Below are 20,543 nucleotides of genomic sequence, written 5' to 3'. Positions count from 1 at the left end.
CCCAGCTACTCGGGAGGCTAAGGCAGGAGAATTGCTTGAACCCTGGAAGCGGAGGTTGCTGTGAGCCAAGATCGCACCACTGCACTCCAGCTTGGGCGACAGAGCGAGACTCCATCTCAAAAAAAAAAAAAAGGAAACTGTAGCTTAGAAAAGGAGAATGCATGTGATTATTACCAGGAATTGCATTTGTGAGGGAACCTGAGGACTCGAGCCAGCCCAGCAGAGGGCAAGGCAGCACAGGGCATTAGTCATTTTTCTGGTCCTACCTTCATAGGATATTAGACAAAGGAAACTGAGCACCTGCTCCATTTGATGAAATAAAGCAGATAAAAGACAATACATTTAAACAATTAGATTTGTATCTTTTATATCCAAGCAATGTTGTACAGAAAAGCACCAACTCTACCTTATGACAAGTGTGTTACTGCCCATACTCAGGAAAACCCCTGATGTTGCCAGCATGGGAGCCAGGACAACAGAAAGCTGAATAATTCCAATGTGAACGCCTCCAATAAGGCTCCAGTTTGGAAGACTTCTGAAGGCCTTTCAAATTTATAATACACACTGTGAATTGCCACATTTAATCCCCTGTGTTCTGGCTGGGCCAACTGTTATAAGGCATCACCCCACAGTCATTGCTGCTTGGTAGTCGAACAAACATGCTGGGGTCAGAGGCCAGAGTCCTTCCTGGTGCCAACAGCTTCCCTGGGCCTGGCCCCAACACCATCGCCCCCAGGGCACTTTGCTGTGGCCTCACTGGGTGTGCCCACGTGGTCTTGCCCTGAACCCCAATCTGTAATCTCCTCAGCACCAGCTGTTTAGGCGTTGACCATAAAAGGCACTGAACGATGGTGCTGGGTTTTTCTGTTGTTGTTTTTTTGTTTTGAGATGGAGTCTTGCTCTGTCTCCCAGGCGGGAACGCAGTGGCATGATCTCGGCTCACTGCAACCTCCACCTACCAGGTTCAAGCAATTCTCATGCCTTAGCCTCCCGAGTAGCTGGGATTATAGGCACCCGCCATCACACTCAGCTAATTTTTGTATTTTTAGTAGAGATGAGGTTTCACCATGTTGGCCAGGCTGGTCTTGAATTCCTGACCTCAAGTGATCCGCCTGCCTCAGCCTCCCAAAGTGCTGGGATTACAGGCATGAGCCACCGTGCTCAGCTGATGGTGCTGTTTAACAACAGTATCTGTCCTTGACAATATAGGGCTTCTTCTGACCACCTTAAAGTTGCTACTGCATCAGGCTTTACCAAATTCTTCCCTTGTTACATGAGTTTCAACTCAAGAGGTAATGTGGAATCAGATCGTGGGGGAAGCTTCAAGAGCAGCAAAGTTTGTAATTTTTGCCCAGTTACCCTACAAGAAAATAAAGTGTTGACTCCTGGGCATAATCACCACAGTGAGAACCCATATGTTAATATGGGATATGTTAATATCCACAAGCAAGCATCTATATCTCTCCTTTTAAATATACTCCTTAGATGGCTGCTCCTTATGACAAAGGTTTTATTTGGTGATTTGAGGACCAAAAAAAATCACTCTTCTTTATGGTGACTACTATGCCATCATCTTTACCAACAAGGGTATTATCAGGAATCCCCAAGAAAGAATGTGGCATTTATGTTATAGCCTTCGTTTCTTCAAACTATTCTGGATTCCCTGTATTATTTTACATATTTTCACTGACTTTTAAGCAAAGGCTTTAATTTTTCTTTTTCTTTTTCTTTTTTTTTTTTTTTTGTGATGGAATTTCGCTCTTCTAGCCCAGGCTGGAGTGCAGCGGCGCCATCTCAGCTCACTGCAACCTCTGCCTCCCCGGTTCAAGTGATTCTCTTGCCTCAGTCTCCCGAGTAGCTGGGATTACAGGCGTGTGCCACCACACCCATTTAATTTTGTATTTTTAGTAGAGACAGGGTTTCTCCATGTTTTTCAGGCTGGTCTTGAACTCCCAACCTCAGGTGATCTGCCTGCCTCAGCCTCCCAAAGTGCTGGGATTACAGGCATGAGCCACCATGCCCAGCAATTTTCTACTTTATTATTATTATTATTATTATTATTATTATTATTATTATTATTTCTGAGATGGGGTCTCATTCTATCACTCAGGCTGGAGTGCAGTGGAGCGATCTTAGCCCATCGCAGTCTCTGCCTCCTAGGCTCAAGCGATTCTTCTGCCTCAGCCTCCTCTGTAGCTGGGACCACAGGTACGTGCCACATGCCCAGCTAATTTTTGTATTTTTGGAAGAGATGGAGTTTTGCCATGTTGCCCAGGCTGGTCTCGAGTTCCAGAGCTCAAGTGATCCGCCCACCTCAGCCTTCCAAAGTGCTAGGATTACAGGCATGAGCCACCGCGCCCAGCCAACTTTTCTACTTTAAAAAGGCAATTGGTGAAACCCCGTCTCTACTAAAAAATACAAAAAATTAGCCGGGCGTGGTGGCGGCGCCTGTGGTCCCAGCTACTCGGGAGGCTGAGGCAGGAGAATGGCGTAAACCCGGGAGGCGGAGCTTGCAGTGAGCCAAGATCATGCCACTGCACTGCTGCCTGGGTGACAGAGCGAGACTCCAACTCAAAAAAAAAAAAAAAAAAAAAAAGGCAATTGGTAAGTTATATGAACATTTTGAAACTCGAACATTTTTGTGTTACCAGGAAACTCACTATAGAGAGAATGAAAACTACTACCATCTGTAAATAATACATAATACAGACTGCTACAGGCCTTTAAGCTGATTTATAGGTAAAATATTTGTTCTATCAAAGCCTTAAAAACCAATGGACACACACACAGCCTTCCCCAGCCCCTACCATCCCATTTGTGGATGTAACTGACATGTAGGAAGACAGCCCATAGTTATCCTGTGGGTTCACCTTGTCCCTAGAATTGTGTTACATAAAGAAACCAAGAAGCATTTCTCTAAGAAAGCTACCGGTCACTTGTGAAAAGCCCCAACTCATCCCAGCTGAGGCATTTATCGCGTTGGAATCACTGGTAAAAGGGAAAGCCTTGTCTCTTAAAGACTTTTAGTTATAGAGGCTACATAAAAAGTAATGGCCACCACAAAGCTTAAACAGATAAACTATCCATTGTGTGTCTTCTCCTATACATTAGTAATTACTTTTAAAAGCATCTCCACCTGTACCTCAGCCTCTTATTCCTTACCAATATTCCTTACCAATAAGCCACACATACCCTAATGATATTTTGTTGATGGAGACAGAAATTAAATAGGTGGCTAATTCTTCTTCACATACGAGAAAGGAAAGTTATGGCATGAAAACGATGTCTCTAAGGACCTAAATTTTTCAAACTAGTGTGACCTAATCTGTGACCATGGCTAAATTCTCTTGTCTCAGCTGTCTTCCATATAAAATGAGTTGTCTAACGAACAGCAAGCTCAATTAACATCTGAAACCATTATTATTAAACTTTTTCTATTTGTATGTATTTCATTTTCAGTTAATATGATGACAGAAGGGGATAAACATAACTTATCAATGACATTAACAGTGTCTTCTTTCCCCTACTATATTCATTATTAAAGAGGTTATAATTACGTTTCAAAGATAGCATTTCATTAAAGTGATTTCATTCAGATACAATTATTCTTTGCATATAAGTGCAATAAAAACCTTAGAAGGTTTTATTTGACTATGTTAGCTTCATAAGTAGAAATAATACACATACTATACAGTTAGGTTAAAGATCAGCCTAACAATATATTCATGATTAGTTCAAAAGAGCAGACATCAATTACCTATAAGTTTATAATTGTTAACACATAACAATTACAAATTAGAAACAGAGTCATCAAAGTCACGTCAAAATCAATGTCCAGAAGGTCAAAGACACACAGAGGCCAAATGCATCTTCTAAGTGTTGCCTGGGTCAATGTCTTCTATTTTACAAATGTAAACATGAAGAAATCAAGTAACTTTTAACACACGTCAGAAATGAAGTGATTTTTAACACACCCCACATAGTAAGAACATAAATTTGAACTAATGTCATAACACCTTTCTGGTGTCATTTTCATTAAAATGCACTACCCTAATCATGTTTACAATTGATATTTCTCTGAAGTATAAATTACAGATCGTATTGATACGTTCGCAAAAAGTGGCAAAAATATCCATTGACAACATATATTCATTCAAGTCAATCAGTGTATAATTACTGAGTGTCTTCTGTTTTCCAGAAACTTTACTAAGATGGAAAAGAGGCTTTCAATTAAAGCCCAGAGACAGAGAGAGAGGCAAAAAACAAAAACAACAACAACAACAACAAAAAACCCAGCCATTATAAAACATCAAAATCTGTGAAGTTATAAAGATGCCCACTGGGTATAAGGGTGATAACAGAGATCATTTCCAGGTAACAGAAAAGACTTTATAAAAAGGTCATGTCTGAGTTGAGCCTTAACTGAGGAGTATTTGACCAGATGGGACTGAAGAAGGAAAGACGATTCGCAGCCTAGGTGATCAAAGGAGCATGGGCGACGGGGAGAAACCCATGGAGTGTGTCCAAATACGGTCAGTCTGGTGTGAGATGCTGCAGTCCCAAGTGCATGGAGTGATGGAGACAAAGCTGAGGCCTCCAGGTTGTGGAGAGCCTTAAGTATTAAGGGACTTGAGCTTTATTCTTTGGGCAATGATAGTTACTAAACAGTTTCAAGCACAAGAATGCCATGGTCATATTTTTCATTGTATAAGGACATTTTTATAGCACTGGAGTAGATATTTAAGAGAAAGACTGAACGAAAGAAAAAAAGCCAATGGCTATCTAGTTTGTAAAAAATAATCTAGTGAGATGCAGAGCAAGACGGCAGAATAGAAGGTGCCACCGTTCGTCCCCTGACCCCGTAAGGACATCAAGTTAACAACTAATCTACAAAGGAAAAACACCTTCTTAAGAACCAAAAATCAGGTGAGCACTCATGGTACTTGAGTTTAACTTCATATCCCTGAAAGAGGCACTGAAGTGATTAAAAAACAAACAAACCAACCAACCCGCCCTGAATCTGCTGACACCACGCCTCCCTTGCTGGGGGCGGAGAGCATCTCTGGGCACTAGGGGAGAGACAACACAGCGATTGTGAGGCATTAAACTCAGTGTTGTCGTGTTAGAGCAGAAAGGAAAACCAGACCAAACCCAGCTGAAGCCCGCCCACGCCAGGGGGATGCAGATTCCTGTGGTCAGAACTTGAGTGCCTGCAAACCTTCCACAGAGCGGGCTACAGCCCTCTGTGTCTCCAGGTCAGTGTGAAAGGCAGTCTAGCCCGTAAGGACTACAACTATTAGAACTGAGTCCTAGAGCTGAACTAGGCCCACAGACAGTGGACTGGGGGTAGAAGGGCACATGACATACTGAGACACCAGCTGGGCAGACAAGGGAGTACTGGCATCGCTCCTCCCCTAACCCTAGGCTGCACAGTTCCCAGCTCCAAAACAGACCCCTTCCTGCCACCTGAGGAGAGGAAAGGGCGGAGTAGGGAGGACTTTGTTTTGTATCTTGGATAGTAGCTTAGCCACAGCAGGATAGGGCACCAGACAGAGTTCTGAGGCCTCTGTTCCAGGCCCCAGCTACCAGACAACATTTCTAGACACACTCTGGCCCGCAAGAGAAGCCACTGCCTTGAAAGAAAGGAGCTGGTGCCAGCAGCATTCATCACCTGTTAACTGATGAGACCTTGGGCCATGAATAACCAGCAGCAATATCCAGGTACCACGTCGAGGGCCTTGAGTGAGCCTCTGGGACATGCTGGCTTCAGGTACCAGCAGAGCTACCGGGGTCCAGAATGCCAAGTGTGCTCTTGGGGTCCCCGATTCCAGGACCTGACCCTTGGGAAGTCCACTGCCCTGAAGGGGGAGTCCCAGACCAGGTGACATTCACTGCAAGCTGACTTAAGAGCCTTGGGGCCTTAAGGGAACATCGAGGCTAGTCCAGCAGTACTCCTCATGGTCTGGGCTAGTGGTGACTACAGGGTGAGGCTCCTCTGCCTTTGGAAAGGGGAGAGAAAACTGGGAAGGACTGTATTTTGTGTTTTGAGTGTCGGCTCAGCAGCAATACCAGGTAGATGTCTAAGACTTTTGACTCTAGCTCCTGACTCCCAGATGGCACCTCTGGACCTACCCAGAGTCTGGCAGACCTCACTGCCCTGAAGGGGAAAAAACAGGCCTGGCTGGCTTTATCACCTACTGATTATAGAGTCCAGGGGCCTTGAGTGAACATAGGCAGTAGCCAGGGAGTGGTCACAGCAGGACTTGGGTGAGACTCAGTCCTTTGTTGGCTTCAGGTTTGACTCAACAAAGTCATAGTGGTGGCGGCCACAGGGGTGCTTGTGTCACTCCACCTCAAGCTTTAGATGGCTCAGAACAGAGAGAGAGAGAGACTCTTTGTTTAAGAGAAAGCAGGAGAAGAGAACAAGACACTCTGCCTGGTAATCCAGAGAATTATCACAGATCTTGTCCAAGATCATCAAAGCAGTACCTCTATGAGTCTGCAAGAACCACGGCATTACTGGGCTTGGGGTTCCCCCTAAAGAGATACAGTTTAGATCATAATACCCAAGTCTTGTCAAATATCTGGAAAGCCTTCCTGAGAAAGATGGCTACAAATAAGCCCAGACAGTGAAGGCCACAATAAGTACTCAACTCTTCAATGCCCAGACACCAAAGAACATCTATTAACATCAACACCATCCAGGAAAACATGACCTCATCAAATGAACTAAATAAGGCACCAAGGACCAATACTGGATAAACAGAGCTATGTGACCTTTCAGACAGAGAATTCAAAATATTTGTGCTGAGAAAACACAAACAAATTCATGATAACACAGAGAAGGAACTCATAATCCTATCAGATACATTTAACAAAGAGACTGAAATAATTAAAAAGAATCAAGCAGAAATTCTGGAGCTGAAAAACACAACTGGCATACTGAAGAATGTATCAGCGTCCTTTAATCCTGAATTGATCGAGCAGAAGAAAGAATTAGTAAGCTTGAATACAGGCTATTTGAAAATATAGACTCTGAGGAGACAAAAATCAAACAAACAAACAAACAAAAACAATAAATTATGCCTTGCCTACAGGATCTATAAAATAGCCCTAAAAGGGTAAATCTAAGAGTAATTGGGCCAGGTGTGGTGGCTCATGCCTCCAATGCCAGCACTTTTGGTAGGTTGAGGTAGGTGGTTCACAAAGTCAGGAGATCGAGACCATCCTGGCCAACATGGTGAAACCCCGTCTCCACAAAAAATACAAAAATTAGTCAGGTGTGGTGGCAAGCAACTATAATCTCAGCTACTTGGGAGGCTGAGGCAGGATAACCGCTAGAACCAGGGAGACAGAGGCTGCAGTGAGCCGAGATCGTGCTACTGCACTCCAGCCTGGCAACAGAGCCAGACTCCGTCTAAAAAAAAAAAAAAAAAAAAAAAAAAGAGTAATTGGCATATTGGCCTTATAAAGAACAAGATAGGGGTAGAAAATGTATTCAAAGGGATAATAACAAAGAATTTCCCAAACCTAGAGAAAGATATCAATATACAACTACAAGAAGGTTATAGAACACCAAGAAGATTTAATGCAAAGAAAACTACCTCAAGGCATTTAATAATCAAACTCCGAAAGGTCAAGGATAAATAAAGGATCCTAAAAGCAGCAAAAGAAAAGAAACAAATAACATACAATGGAGCTCCAAAACATCTGGCAGCAGACTTCTCAGTGGAAACCTTACAGGCTAGGAGAGAATGGCATGACATATTTAAAGTGCTGAAGGAAAAAAAGTTTTATCCTATAAAAGTATATCTGTCAAAAATATCCTTTAAACATGAAGGAGAAATAAAAGACTTTCCCAGACAAACAAAAACTAGAGAATTTCACCAACAGCAGACCTGTCCTACAGGAAATGCTAAAAGGAATACTTCAATCAGAAAAAAAAAAAAAAAGAACATTGATGAGCAATAATCACCTGAAGATACAAAACTCACTGGTAATAGTAAGTACACAGAAAAACCCAGAACATTATAACAGTGTAACCGTGGTGTGTAAACTACTCTTACCCTAAGTAAAAAGACTAAACAATGAACCAATCAAAAATAATAACTAAAACAACTTTTCAAGGCATAGTGAGTACAATAAGATATAAATAGACACAATAAAAAGTTAAAATGCCAGGGGATAAAGTTAAGGTATAGAGTTTTTATTAGTTTTCTTTTTGCCTGTTTGTTTATGCAATTGGCATTAACTTGTTATGAGGTTAAAATAATATCAAACCAAAAAAACACACAATGGAGACACAAAAAAATAAAAAGCAATAAACTAAATCATATCACCAAAGAAAATTGCCTTCACTAGAGGAAGATAGGAAGAAAAGAAAGGAAGAGAAGACAACAAAACAACCAAAAAACAAATAACAAAATGTCAGGAGTAAGTCCTTACTTATAAATAATAACATTGGCTGGGCACGGTGGCTCACGCCTATAATCCCAGCACTTTGTGAGGCTGAGGTGTGTGGGTCACCTGCCTGGGAGGTCAGGAATTGGAGACCAGCCTGGCGAGCATGGTGAAATCCCATCAGTATTAAAAATACAAAAATTAGCCAGGCATGGTGGTATGTGCCTATAATCCCAGCTATTCGAAAGGCTGAGGCAAGAGAATTGCTTGAACCTGAAAGGCAGAGGTCGCAGTGAGCTGAGATTGCAACATTGCACTCCAGTCTGGGTGACAAGAGTGAAACTCAGTCTCAAAATAAATAAATAAATAACAACGAAAGTGAAGGGACTAAACTCTCCAACCAAAAGACACAGACTGGGTGAATGGATGGAAAAAACAAGACTCATTTATTTGTTGCCTACAAGAAAAACACTTCACTATAAAGATCCACACAGACTGAAAATAAAGGGATGGACGAAGATATTCTATGCTAATGGAAGACAAAAAAGAGCAGGAGTTGCTATACTTATGTCATAAAAAATAGATTTCAAGACAAAGAGTATAAGAAGATATAAAAAAGGTCACCATATAATGATAAAGGGGTCAATTCAGCAAGAGGATATAACAACTTTAAATATATATGCACCCAACACTGGAGCACCCAGATATATTAAGATAAAGCAAATGGTATTAGAGCTAAAGAGAGAGGCCTCAATACAATAATAACTGGAGACTTCAGCACCTGTCCAGGTCTTCCAAACAGAAAATCAACAAAGAAACATCAGACTTAATCTGCATGATAGCCCAAAAACCAGTAGCATTTCTATATGCCAATAATTAGTAGAAAAAAATAATAATGATCAGAGCAGAAATAAATGAAATTGAAATTAAAAAATACAAAAGATCAATAAAACAAAGTTGGTTTCTTGAAAAGTCAAACAAAATAGACAAATCTTTAGCCAGACTAACAAAGAAAAAAAGAGAGAAGATCCAAATAAAATCATAAATGAAAAAGGAAACATTGCAACTGATTTTGCAGAAGTTCAAAGGATCATTTGTGGCTACTATGAGCAACTATATGTCAATATATTGGAAAGTCTAGAATAAATGGACAAATTCCTAGATACATACAACCTACTATTACTGAACCAGGAAAAGAAATCCAAAACCCAAACAGACCAATAACAAGTAACAAGATTAAAGCCATAATAAAAAGTCTCCCAGTAAAGAAAAGCCCAGGACCTGATGGTTTTAACATTGAATTCTACCAAACATTTAAACAAGAACTAATACCAACCCTATTCAAACTATTCCAAAAGACAGAGGAGGAGGGAATGCTTCCAAACTTGTTCTATAAGGCCAGTATTACTCTGATACCAAAACCAGAAACACATCAAAAAAAGAAAACTACAGGCCACTATTTCTGATGAATATTGATGCAAACATCCTCAACAAAATGCTAGCAAACTGAATTCAACAATACATTAGAAAGATCATACATGATGACCAAGTGGGATTTACCCCTGGAATGCAAGGATGATTCAAAATATTCAAGTCAATCAATGTGATACAGCATATCAACAGAATGAAAGATAAAAATCCTATGATCATTTCAACTGATGCTGAAAAAGTATTTAATAAAATTCAACATCGCTTCATGATAAAAATCTTCAAAATACTGGGGATAAGGAACACATCTCAACGTACGGCTTTTATTAAAAGCCATAAATGACAGACCCACAGCTAGTATTACACTTCGTGGGGAAAAACTGAAAGCTTTCTTCTAAGATTGGGAACATGACAAAGATGCTTGATGTCACCACTGTTATTCAACATAGTACTGGAAGTCCTAGCTAGAGCAATCAGAAAAGAGAAAGAAATAAAACGCATCCAAATTATAAAGGAAGAAGTCAAATTATCCTTGTTTGCAGATGATATGATCTTATATTTGGAAAATCCTTAAGATTCAACAAGAAACCATTAGAACTGATACCCAAATTCTGTAGAGTTGCAGGACACAAAATCGACATACAAAAATCAGTAGCATTTCTATATGCCAACAGAGAAAAATGTGAAAAAGAAGTAAAAGTAATTCCATTTACAATAGCCACATATAAAATTAAATTCTTAGGAATTAACCAAAGAAGCAAAAGATCTCTGTAATGAAAACTATAAAATGCTAATGAAATTAAAGAGAATGCCAAAAAAGGAAAAATACTTCATGTTCATGGATTAAAATCCAATATTGTTAAAATATTCACACTACTCAAAGCAATCTACAGTTTCAGTGCAATCTCTATCAAAATGCCAATGACATTCTGCATGGAAGCAGAAAAAAGAATCCTAAAAGTTACATGGCACCACAAAAGACCCAGAATAGCCAAAGTTATCCTAAGCAAAAAGAACAAAACTAAAGGAATCACATTACTTGACTTCAAATTATACTACAGAGCTATCATAAGCAAAACAGCGTGGTACTGGCATAAAAACAGACACACAGAGCAATGAAACAGAACAGAGAACCAATAAACAATCCACACACCTACAGCAAACTCATTTTTGACAAAAGTGCCAAGAACATACACTGGGAAAAAGAGTCTCTTCAGTAAGTGGTGCTGAGAAGAGCGGATATCAATAGGCAGAAGAATGAAACTAGACTCCTATCTCTCACCATATATAAAAAATCAAAGCAAAATGGATTTAAAAATTAAATAGAAAACCTCAAACTATGAAACCACTTCAAGAAAACATTGGGGAAACTCTCCAGGATGTTGGTCTGTCCGGGCAAAAATTTCTTGAGCAATACCCTACAAGCATAAGCAACCAAAATAAAAATGAACAAAGAGGATCATATCAAGTTAAAAAGCTTCTGCACAGTGACCAAGAAGCAGCTTCTCTGCTCCTTCTGGAATCTCTGCCTGGTTCAGTCCGATTGCCTCCACTCCTGCCTCCACCATGTCCGTCAGGGTGACCCAGAAGTCCTACAAGGTGTCCACCTCTGGCTCCCAGGTCTTCAGTAGCTGCTCCTACATGAGTGGGCCCAGTGCCCACATCAGCTCCTCAAGTTTCACCTGAGTGGGCAGCAGCAGCTTCTGGGGGTGGCCTGGGTGGAGGCTATGGTGGGGCCAGCAGCATGGTAGGCATCACTGCCATCATCGTCAACCAGAGCCTGCTGAGCTCCCTTGACCTGGAGGTGGACCCCAATGTCCAGGCCATGCGCACCCAGGAGAAGGAGCATATCAAGACCCTCAACAAGTTTGCCTCCTTCATAGACAAGGTACAATTCCTGGAGCAGCAGAACAAGATGCTGGAGACCAAGTGGAGCCTCCTGCAGCAGCAGAAGATGGCTCAGAGCAACATGGACAACATGTTCAAGAGCTACAACAACAACCCTAGGCGGCAGCCGGACACTCTGGGCCAGGAGAAGCTGAAGCTGGAGGCAGAGCTTGGCAACATGCGGTAGCTGGTGGAGGACTTTAAGAACAAGTACAAGAATGAGATCAATAGGCATACAGAGATGGAGAATGAATTTGTCCTCATCAAGAAGGACATGGATGATGCTTACATGAACCAGGTAGAGCTGGAGTCTCACCTGGAAGGGCTGACTGACGAGATCAATTTCCTTAGGCAGCTGTATGAAGAGGAGATCCAGGAGCTGCAGTCCCAGATCTCAGACACATCTGTGGTGCTGTCCACGGACAACAGCCACTCCCCGGACATGGACAGTATCATCGCTGCGGTCAAGGCGCAGTAGGAGGAGATCGCCAACTGCAGCCAGGCTGAGGCTGAAAGCATGTACCAGATCAAGTATGCAAACCTAGGATTGAACAATTAGTGTATCTTTGACTATCGCCCATCTCATTACCCAATCAGCATGAAAGTGACCAGTATGAACCATCTCTTTCCTGTGATGTCAGAAAACCCCAGAAATATAAACTGACTATCCCAGGTCTTCTCTGAGAGTTCCCAGGGGCCTCCTCCAGTCAAATCCCTGTGGCCCTGTGGAAGGCCCAGCCCTGGAAGAGGCTGAAGACAGTGGCTCAGCTCATGTTGCTGTCTCATCAGGACTTCAGCCTGCAGTGAGAGGCCACCCATCTCTAAGGCTGAAGGCAGAGGAAGCAATCTAAGTGTTGCTCCTGATACCTAAGGTTCAATACATCTTTTTTTCTGTGTTAAGCCTGAGTATCAGTCGGCCCAGCTTAGTTGAGGAGAACATTAGGAGCAAAGCAGAGACTGATACACATGCATTCTCTAGGTCCACACCTAAACAGCAGTGTGACTCAGAGGATGAGAACCAGGCTCTGAGCCGAGTCTGGGTGACCTTGATTCCTCTCCCAGCTTCCCCACTCATCAGCTGAGTGACCTTGGGAGGGTGGCCCCCAGGAGCCAGGCTGCATGATTTATAAAATGGTCATAATTATGGCTTCTATAGATGGCTGATAAACGTCTCATGACTGCTGTGTATAGTCCTCTTATGTTATCTTATTTATTAAGATGAGCTATTCTAAAACAAAAAGAAAACAATCCTACAAGCCATATTTGACAATTCACTTTGCCTCCCATATCTAATCAATCAACAATGCCTATTCGCTTCCTTAGTGAGCCCTCCGTTGATCCACTTTGTCCATCTCTGCAGCTACCACTTGGTCAGAAGCATCACCATTGCCCCCTGGCCGACTGAGACTCTTCCCGCCATTCCCAATTAACTCTTCTCACAGCTGCCAGAGGGGGTTTTACGTTTCCTTCAGTTCGACCCTATCCTTGAGGTTCTTTCTGCTGCTTCCCTTCTTCTTCTTCTTCTTTTTATTTTTCAGACAGAGTCTCACTCTGTTGCCCAAGCTGGAGTACAGTAGTACAGTCTCACTCACTGCCACCTCTGCTTCCCAGGTTCAAGCAATTCTGCTGCCTCAACCTCCCAAGTAGCTGGGATTACAGTTGCATGCCACCGCACCTGGCTAATTTTTTATATTTTTGGTAAAGAAGGGGTTTCACCATATTGGCCAGTCTGGTCTTGAACTCCTAACCTCAAGTGATCCGCCCGCCTCAGCCTCCCAAAGTGCTGGGATTACAGGCGTGAGCCACCGTGCCTGGCCCCCTTGTTCTTCAATTGTACTCTACTTCCTTCCCAAAGTCTCAGGACCATGCCTGTCTGGGCCCCCGGATCTCCCTGACGTCATCTCCTGTTGCCCTCCCCTCACTGAGTCCGCTATGTGAGTTCTCTCTTTTCACAACAACCTGGCTTCAGGCCTCCAATCTTACTCTTTCCATCTCCCTAAAATACTGTGGCTTCTTCTTCCTTCTCATTCATATCTCAGCTCTGGAGTCACTTTCTCAGGTCCTTCCTGAGGACTCAATCTAAACTTATACCACACACTGTGTGTGTGTGTGTGTGTATAACTATCAGTAACAAGATAGTAACATGATCTGGTTACTACCATGTTACCCTGTTTTATTTACTTCACATGTATTATCTAAGATTCTTACATAATTCTTACTTGTTGATCTGCTACCTGTGTTCACCATTTTCTATCTGTATTACTAGCACTTGGTTTTAGCAGGCACTCAAGTATCAGCTAATGGAAACATACACAGCTATGCTTCAGATTATAGATGATATACTTTCCTATGCATTTGTAAGCAAAATAAGCACAGGGATTATGGAGAGAGATTGTAACTTTATTGCACATACATTAGGTATTATTTGATTGGTCACTGCAGGTTCTAGAAAAAGAGTAAACATTGAGGCTGGGCACGGTGGCTCACACCTGTAATCCCAGCGCTTTGGAAGGCCAAGGCAGGTGGATCACTCGAGGAGATGGAGGTTGCAGTGAGCCGAGACTGTGCCATTGCACTCCAGCCTGGGCGACAGAGCAAAGAATAAAAAAAAGAATGAACATAGACCAGTAACAACCAAATCCGGCATCATTAAGTTCAAGTCATATTTGACGTCTTCTTAGTTACCTTATCATAGGCGTTCAGTCCCCACAGAAACTACATCTGCAGCACAGATTAACTCAGAGACCAAAGTAGCAATCGAATAATGTTATCGTCATTTTAACCTAAAAACAGCCAGTCTAACAAAGTCAGACACTCAAAGACATTTGCTTCCCACTTTACTGGGAAAAGAAGGAGGAAGACTCTCCTTTCATCCAGCCTGCATCCTGGCACCTAGACTTGAGATCTTGCCCTCTATTACCCCCCTTATAAACTGTCTCACCTGTCCCAAATGTGTCTTTGAATGTCCACGTAGGTTCTGAAGGCATCCTTCAGTGTGTCATGCTGAATGAGTTAAATTTTCCAGGAAAATCCATATCCCAAGTTATTACTTACTATGATCTCCTGCATAATGTTAAGTAACTCAGGTTTTACTCTACATGCTTCCATACTGCTGCAGAATAAACACTCAGCACTCATGAAAAATAATTTATGGCTATAGAAAACATATCCAAGACTTACACAAGAAGATTTACAGCAAAGCCCTGACATTAGCTGGCTGTGTGATCCAGCTTAGCCTCCTCTTGCTCCAGCTTTGTCATCTGCAGAATGAAGATAATGGAGCAGTGAACTTGTCAAAGCATCCAAATTACTATCCTGATGGGCCAGGTGTAGACAGACATCCTTAAGTCTGTCATTAGAGAGAGCAAAACATCTTCATGGAGGCAATATCATTTTACAGTATTTGGGGCACTGAAATATTCCTTTCAGAGTGTCCTTACTTTACTACAAAATGTCCTACCAGGGAGAGAAAAATATTATCAATTCTATGGAAATAAAGCATTAAAGGAATCTTACTAGCTCTTTCAATCAATCTTACTAGTCAAATCAATCAGGAAATCATGAATGGTCACACTTATGCAGACATACACTATCCATCCACTCATTTAAAAATATTTATAGAAAATTTAGGTTCCTGTGGCTGTGAAACTATTCTTACAAAACTCTGTGTAAACCTAAAAACAAACAACCCCCCGCCCCAGGGCTCTTCCCTTTGCTCCCCAGTAATTCTCTGCATTTTTAATATCTGTGTGTCACCCCTTGTCGTTAATAAAGCTATCAACAGTCAGTAAAAGCAACAGAAATGTTTCATTGAAATCTTAATTGCCAGACATAAACACAGAATATCTGAAAAACTGTCCTTTAAATGCCCATATTTCTCAAAATCATCTCTATTAATTTTATTTACAATTACATTTTTCACCTTGTAGGTGCTCCATTTTCCATTTTTAGAATGTCTTATATATTTGGGTAGATTCCAAACAGAGAATGAGTTCCAAGTCTTGGACTGAATCACTCATTCCAATGGGTGATCCTAAAACTGAAACGCAGGCTTCCCTCAAAAGCTAAGACCTCCCAGCCCTCACTCTGTGCATCCCTTTTTTCTCACAAGCTCCCCGAGGAGGACACTGCCTCTCGGGGGCAGGCAGGGCCAGGAGCTGACTTGGAGATCTTCCCAGCTCTCTGCCGTCTGCAGACTTTCAGCACTCCCATGCATAGATATTGGTCCCAACACCTTCGAATTCTTCCATCCTTTGAAACCTCCTCATTGTGACAACCTTCCAAATAGTCCCAGCTCACTTCTACTCAGTCTGTTTACTGTCTCTTTTGTTATGAAATTACTCATTTTATTCTAGTGATGTGAATTATTTTAGTGATGTCATACACGCTTTTGCTAGTAATCCAAGTGATATTAAGGTTTCTACACTTTCATAAAGAGTCACATCACCTAGTCTACCAAGGCCGTTTCCATCGCCCACCCCTTCCCAGTTACAAATTTAGCTGGTATCTTCCCATACTTTTCTCTTATTTATACAAACGTGAAATACATTTATATAAGTCCATTTCAAGGGAATGTATAACTTACTCTGAATTATGATTTACATACTCTCAATTGTGATCATTTATGTAACAGAAAGCTCGTTGCCTGCAGAGTAGAATTAACAAGTGTGAGGCCTGTTAGAGAGAAAGTGACTTTATTAACCAAAACTAGTCCTGGGGAAGCGGCTGGATTCCCATCCAAAGCAACTACTTCAAATTCTGGTGGGGAAGGAAGGAGTTTAAAAAGGGAAAACTTGATATGAAAGGCATGCCAGAATTGTGCTGAGGACAATGTCTGTGCATCTTGTTCCAGTAGCTATCTTGCATCCCAGTCCACCTGGTACATGATCTGGCATCATCTCAACAGTGGCGGGGCTGCTGATTAGCCCCCTGAGGTCATCTCTGGAATTCTGCAGCTGGGTCTCCAGGCTTGATCTGTCTGTCTCAAGATTAGCCCCCGAATCTTCAAAGAAGGCACATAATTAGATGCTAACATACAGTTAGATAAATAAGAAGGGAGTATATCTGGCGAGAAAGGGAGGGACGTGGAGTCTATTTTAAAGGTAAAGGAAAAAGGCTTCTGTAGTTTGCTTCAAGGTTACATCTTGAAACCCAACAGAAAGAGAAAAAAAAATTTTTTTTAATGTATTTTGAGGTTATGCTGCCCGGTTACATTTATATCATGATATTCTTAAGCCAATCATCTTTTTAATGTCTCTTTCATAGTATGGATATTCCATTTTTTATTCTACCATTTCATTATTGATCGATCTTCAGATTGAATATTTTGTCACTAGCAGCAATATTGCTACTTATTTCAAAGTGTATCTTTGACATTCTTGTAGTTTTATTTCTGAAGGCTAAATTCTCAAAATGGGATGGCTGTTTCACAGGAAATGCATGTGTACATCTTGAAGAGACCATAAGATTGCTGTCCCCAAAATGCTGAATTAATTTATTCCCCATCAATAAGACATATAGCCCCTATTTCTTCAACAGCATTGAGTGTTAAGTTTTTTTGTCTTTGCTAATCTGATAGACAAAAGGAGGTATTCTGTTGTTTTAATATGAACTTGCTTGATTCCAGCAAGGTCAAATGTATTGGTTGTTTTATTTTCCATTACGTACACTGGTTGTTCTGAGTGGACTTGGCAACACTGTAGGTGAGTTTTCCCCCTTTCATGTTTTATAGATTAGGGATGTTAATCTTTTGTCTTATGCTTTTCAAATATTCTCTCCCAGTTTATGGTCCATCTTTTATTTCTATTTGTTTTTTCTTTTACCATACATGAAATTTCAGTTTTTATGGAATCAAATCCATCAGTGTTCTTGGTAATGGCCACTAGGTCTCCTCTCTTCCTTCAGAAGGCCTCTTCTATGCCCATGGAGAAAATGAGGCCGGACGCCCCTCAGATTCCAGGCCCTGCACCTAGATCTGCATCTATCTTCATCTTCTGTCAGTCTTGGAGAAACAGATGTCTTCTGGTAGAAACAGAACTACCTACTGTGTTCTTCACCTCTTCATTGCTTCAGACAAAAGACTGCAGAATGACCTCTGCATGGTCACACCCAGCAAACCATTTTTAACCCTAACCTTTATTGCTCATACTACACAGGTGACCCCTCTGATGATTTCATAGGCTCTCCCTTGTAAATTCCCGAAGACATCCTGGCTGTCCTCCTCTCCCTCCAGCAATTGTATCTCGGCTTCCTGAGAGCACTTGCCACTCTTCTTCCATGTTTTCCCTCGGTCTTTTTTCATTTAATGCAGTCTTACTGGTTGACCCCTAGCTCCCAGGACTTACAGTTTAGTCTCTATGCTGATACATGCAGACAACCTCCGTGCGTGCCTCTCTAGCACATTCCCAGATTCCTCAGCTCCAGACCCATTTGTATACAGACCACACATCCACATCCGAGCTTGTCATCACCATCACATATTTGGTGTCTAAAAGAACGGCCAGGTCTACATCCCAGTCACGCAGGCCGTAGGTCTCACTGTCTCCATGGACTCCTCAACACTATTTGTATTATAAATAAACACCATAGGATTTGTGCCGTCTAGACCCATGGCACCCTATATTCCAGAACAAGAGCTTTTACCTGGAGCTTTTACCTGGATCTCTTGTCTACTCTTGCAACAGTCCCCCAGCAGCAACTCTCCAGTCATTCCCCATTCAGTTTTGCATTCTGTAGCCATAAAATCTGGGTCTTGATTGTGCCTCTTCCCTTGGAAAAATCCTTTCTTGGTTCTATTGGTTTATAATGAAGTTCAGTCTCCCTGTAAGGTTTATGAGATCATGCATGGCTTGAATCTTACTTCCTTCTTCAACCTTGGTTCTCACTCTGCCTTATTCTGCCTCCTCACTCTGACCATGTCCTCTCTTCAGAAACCATATCCTGATTTCCAGTTTCCTGTCTACTATGTTCTCACTCACCTATGTACCATTGAACATGCAGTTCCCTCTGCTGACTCAGTCTTAAAGTATGATGGGAAGGCTAGAGCATCACAAAAATGCCTGGACAGTTAGACACAATTACTAATAAAAGTCAAATCTCAAAAGGCATGCTATCTATTGATACAAACACTGAAAAGTAAGCAAGAAAATTGCATATTAGGAAGATGAAATCAACACTGCACTACCACTAACTTGAACAAGGGTTGGGCAGCAGACACAGAGACGAAAATTACCCAGTGTTGAACATTCAAATTGACTTTGGAATCTCACAGGCTTTCCTAAAAAAATACTTCTTCCCTTTAAAAAGGGACTGCTGGCTTGGGGCAGTGGCTCATGCCTGTAATCCCAGCACTTTGGAAGGCCAAGGCGGGTGGATCATTTGAGGTCAGGAGTTGGGGACCAGCCTGACCAACGTGGTAAAACACTGTCTACTAAAAATACAAAAATTAGCTGGGCATGGTGGCGCATGCCTGTAGTCCCAGCTACTCAGGAGGCTGAGGCAGGAGAATTACTTGAGCCCAGGGAGGCGGAGGTTGCAGTGAAACAAGATGGTACTACTGCACTCCAGCATGGGTGACAGAGTGAGGCTCCGTCTTAAAAAAAAAAAAAAAAAGGGACTACTTATTGTACATTTTGAACAAAAGACGAATTAAGATTGAGGATTTGATGCCCCTCAGGGCATCTTAGTGACTAAAGATTTACCATCAGGGTGGGTTCAGTTTCTTTCAGGTAAATGAAAAATGGCAAAAATAATGCCTTTCATTTCTAAGCATGATCATAAAGATAAAACATAAAACATAATGACAGATTGGATGACCTAAATCTTTAAAATGTCTGTATGCCAAAACATACACAAAAACACACATATGCAAATTAAAAAATAAGTGAGTAGGTGGAGAAATAATCATAACCAAAGAGTTATATCTTCAATCTATAAAAAGCTCTGATAAACAAATATGAAAAAGATAAATACCCCCAATAAATAAGCAAATATACAAACTTTAACAAAAAGATGATCAATAATAGGAAAAAAAAAAAAAACAATCAAATCACAGGGAAACGAGTAACAGTTTGAATTCTAAAATTGGCAAAAATGGGCCAGGCACGGTGGCTCGTGCCTGTAATCCCAGCACTTTGGGAGGCTGAGGCAGGTGGATCACCTGAGGTCAGGAGCTCGAGACCAGCCTGGCCAACATCGTGAAACCCCGTCTCTACTAAAAATACAAAAATTATTCAGGTGTGGTGGCAGGCACCTGTAATCCCAGCTACTCAGGAGGCTGAGGCAGGAGAATTGCCTGAACCCGGGAGGCGGAGGTTCCAGTGAACCGAGATTGTGCCACGGCACTCCAGCCTAGGCAACAGAGCAAGACTCTGTCTCAAAATAAATAAAAATAAAATAATAATGGCAAAAATGGGCCAGGCATAGTGGCTCACCTGTAATCTCAGCACTGTGGGAAGCCAAGACAGAAGGATCACTTGAGACCAGGGGTTTGAGACCAGCCTCAGTAACATAGCGAGGATCTGTTTCCACTAAAACTAAAAAATTTAGCCAGGCATGATGGTGCATGCCTATAGTCCCAGCTACTCGAGAGGCTGAGGTGAGAGGATCACTGGAGCCCAGGAGATCAAGGTTGCAGTGAGCTGTGATCACACCAATGCAGTCCGGCCCGGGCAACAGAGTGAGACCCTGTCTCAAAAAACTATAATTAATTTTAAAAAATTTAAAAAGTAAATAAATACAATTGGCAAAAATGATTGAAAGGAAGCTAACTTCAATATTGATGAGGGTCTGCAAACATATGCACTCACAACCACTGATGACGGGAACAT

At 41.7% G+C, this 20,543-nt stretch overlaps 1 protein-coding gene and 1 pseudogene across 4 annotated transcripts in view; one reads left to right on the top strand and one right to left on the bottom strand.

Annotated features, from left to right (window-relative positions):
• Window positions 1-20,543, bottom strand: part of PRKN (parkin RBR E3 ubiquitin protein ligase) — a 1,397,785-nt gene that overhangs the window by 1,225,628 nt on the left and 151,614 nt on the right. The gene's annotated exons all lie outside the window — the stretch shown is intronic.
• On the top strand, window positions 10,307-12,358 carry LOC103240848 (keratin, type II cytoskeletal 8 pseudogene; annotated as a pseudogene).

The sequence above is a fragment of the Chlorocebus sabaeus genome, chromosome 13 (assembly GCF_047675955.1).
Source record: "Chlorocebus sabaeus isolate Y175 chromosome 13, mChlSab1.0.hap1, whole genome shotgun sequence".
Taxonomy (NCBI): domain Eukaryota; kingdom Metazoa; phylum Chordata; class Mammalia; order Primates; family Cercopithecidae; genus Chlorocebus; species Chlorocebus sabaeus.
Note: the sequence above shows the minus strand (reverse complement) of the source record. Positions and strands in the feature narration are given on the sequence as shown.